Below are 3,087 nucleotides of genomic sequence, written 5' to 3' on the forward strand. Positions count from 1 at the left end.
CAGCACTCAACGTGACAGCATAAAACAAGTTTTCTCTGTCCTTGTCTGTATTTAAATCTGCTTTTACATACAGAAGTCAAAGTTTTTCAATTTACATATTTGACTTTATGCAGCGAGGCGCAGCCGCTGGAGCTGTTAAGGCAGGAAGAACAGGTTTCCGCAAAATGAGCTTAACTCCGTTGTTGTTTTTCTTTTAGTTTTGTTCAAACCAATCAGTGAACTGGAGATTTTGTCAAGATATTGTATCAGACTGATAAAAAGGTGAGTCTAACCTCTTGTAATTCGTACATTTCAAGTCTCACGATAAACTTTGGGTTTGCGCAACCCGCTTCTCGATTTTCTTGTCTGTCAGATTGAGCCTGCTCTGAAATTTGTACGTGTTGAAACTCACAGGAAATTATTATTCAGAGGCTCACATGCGATAGCTTCATCAATCCTGCAGGAGAGGACACATTATAAAAACATTGTATGTAGGTGGACATGGGTGGAGAAGATGAAGAATTGACATTTTGTAGAAACTTCTAGGAATTACCATTGCAGGCTGCTGTTGCTGCGATTTGTTTCCTGCTGATTGCTCAAACGGAAGTTGCTATGAACAACTTGTACTTTTCTTCAGAGTTTCTAAAAAAAGAAAAAAAAAAAGAGGTTTCTAGTAACTTTGTAGCAGTGATCAGGAAATCCCTGGAGGCTAAAAAGGCATCTTTAGGTGTGAGTGAGTTCTCAGATCACCAAACCTGATAAACATCCCAAACTGTGACCTCCACACTCAACTGCACAGCCAAAATTCCTCTCGCATCCCTGCGGTTCGTCCTTTCATATAGAAAAGGAGGATGTTGCTTTTCTAAATGCTTTCTTTTTCTACAATCGCTGGAAGTTCATTGCTATTTTGAACGTGGTGTGATAACATCTAAAGACCCATATCACCGTTCTTGATGCGAGTGAGCAATGAAACCAGAAACCTTCCCTGTGAACTGCAGGGATGCATTTTTGATAAAAAAAAAATGTCTTCACGTTTGCTCAGCTCATAAATACGGCCTCATCGGCTCCGCCTCAACTTCAATGTCAACGGTCAACTTATAGTTAGATTTTTTCAACCACGTTTAGATGTCAATACACAGCTTTATAAGGACATCTCGCCTTTCACTGTTCCACCACACTGGAGGATACCAGTTCATCAAAGGGTATATCGCACACAACCTGGGGTGCAGGGTTGCATTTTGACAAATTGGAGCTGCAGTTTAACATGCACAGTTAAATTTTCCTAAACTTTCCTTATAATATGTGTTCAGGCGCTTTAGTGTAGATCTTCAGTCAACCAGGATATGAAACTCAGCTGAGTTCATGTACAAGGTGAAGAAGCAGACGATTAAGGATATTCTAGATAAAAGAAAAATGCACATCTAAGTCATTTTGATGTCTAGAAATATATAGACCCGTTTTAACCAGAATTGCCTACGTTGTTTTCCTGAAAGTGCAGACTTCTTTGTAATCTATGCAATCCAGTCATTACTATCCTGACAGCAAGTACAGCATTTCAAAAAATCAGATACTTTTATAGTTATTTTTCACCAGAAATATTCCAGCGCTTTCCATGACTCTATTCTTGTGAAAGTACACATGTTCGAAAGAGAAACTCTCCGGCAGCTACAGCGACACCGAATGCAATCAAAGCACTTACACATCGTGTCCCTTTGAAATATAGCGGCTGAGACAATGCTTACACTTGTGAGTGATATGCAGACCTGTCTTCTCGCCGTTAGTTTTCAAGCATGCATCTGAAGAACCTCGGTTTTTGAGGTGCAGGAAGCTGCACACCTGAGGCCTCCTGCTACTGCACAGAAACAACTGGTTTGGCCCGTCCTAAAAAAAAAAAAAAAAAAAAAAAAAAAGTTTTGTTGAGCATCGAGAATGAGGGCTGAGGGGTAAAACAGGATTCAGTTTTAGTCAAAGACTAATCCAGTCAAATGATGAGGCACCTTAACTCGAGGTTACTGGTGTCGGATACGTAGTTCACCAGAAAAAGAAACATTCAGACCTACGCGCTGAGAGGGGAAACAGCATCTACACCCAGATGGTCAATCCAGGACTGAGCGGTTCGTTTACATTTTATGGGAAAATGAAACATTTTGTTTTGAGGACAGTCATTACAGACGGTGAAGACAGGTGGGCTGAGATAGAAGTGAAGGGAACAAGAAGAGCCATCACTGAACAGGAAGTGTGTTTGGGTTGAAACACCTTGATTGCAGTTTTGACTCTTCTCCCCAAACAGCCCCACAAGCTAAAACACCTGAAAACACGAAAGAAAGGAACTTGCATCTTAATCGCTTTGGAAATTGAAAGGAAGGAATGCTGTGTCAGTGACTAATGAGAGTTTAACAACCCTATTAGTTTGAGTGCTTTATAAATAAGCTTCTGGAACTCCTAACCAGATGAAGGTGAATCATTTCATGCCTTATTATTATGAGCTTTACTTCTGGCTTTGACTGCCTTTGGCCAGATTGCAGCTTGTTTTGATGGCACAAGTGTGTTTATTTATGACACACAAGGTTAAGATAAAAAGTCCAAACGTTCTTATAAATAATAACATATAAACTGTTTTGTAAAAATGAATTTCTGTGGCAAATCTTTCTCAAATCTGCTTTAGAATTTGCACCTATTCAATGTCATCAAAAGTGATCAACGCTAAAGAATCTGCAATAACTTTTCTGGTATTCATATGTGCTTAGGAAAAATGAGTTTCACTCTGATTAATACTTGATCTAATAAACTATAATACCCCTTTGCTATTTGTGATATCAGAATGAGGAACTTTGAAATGCAGAACAGGAAGAAAAATGCTGCATGTTTTCAATATGTCATTATATAACAATGAAGGAAATAAATGAGCTATGAACATAATTCTGCGAAAATCCCAAAACAGAACCAAGGTTTGCTCAAGGAAGTTCTTAAGAAAACAAAAGAGAGAAACGTGTGACTGCTAAGCTGCACAATAGCATACCATTTGTACCATTTGGCTGTGCAGCCTTACAGTTTATTCTTTTGGTGCTCATTGTTTTATTTAGTTTTTTTCTTTTAGACAGGGACTCT

At 38.9% G+C, this 3,087-nt stretch overlaps 1 long non-coding RNA gene across 1 annotated transcript; it reads right to left on the reverse strand.

The window, feature by feature from the left end:
- Positions 1-288: 288 nt before the first annotated feature.
- On the reverse strand, positions 289-2,547 carry LOC107834767 (uncharacterized). Its single transcript, XR_001660590.1, has 4 exons — positions 1,977-2,547; positions 1,679-1,860; positions 533-621; positions 289-436 (listed from the first exon to the last, which is right to left on the reverse strand). It is a non-coding gene; the product is annotated as an uncharacterized LOC107834767 (long non-coding RNA).
- Between the last annotated feature and the right edge of the window lie 540 nt (positions 2,548-3,087).

Source organism: Poecilia formosa, unplaced genomic scaffold, assembly GCF_000485575.1.
Source record: "Poecilia formosa unplaced genomic scaffold, Poecilia_formosa-5.1.2 Scaffold756, whole genome shotgun sequence".
In the NCBI taxonomy this organism is placed as follows: domain Eukaryota; kingdom Metazoa; phylum Chordata; class Actinopteri; order Cyprinodontiformes; family Poeciliidae; genus Poecilia; species Poecilia formosa.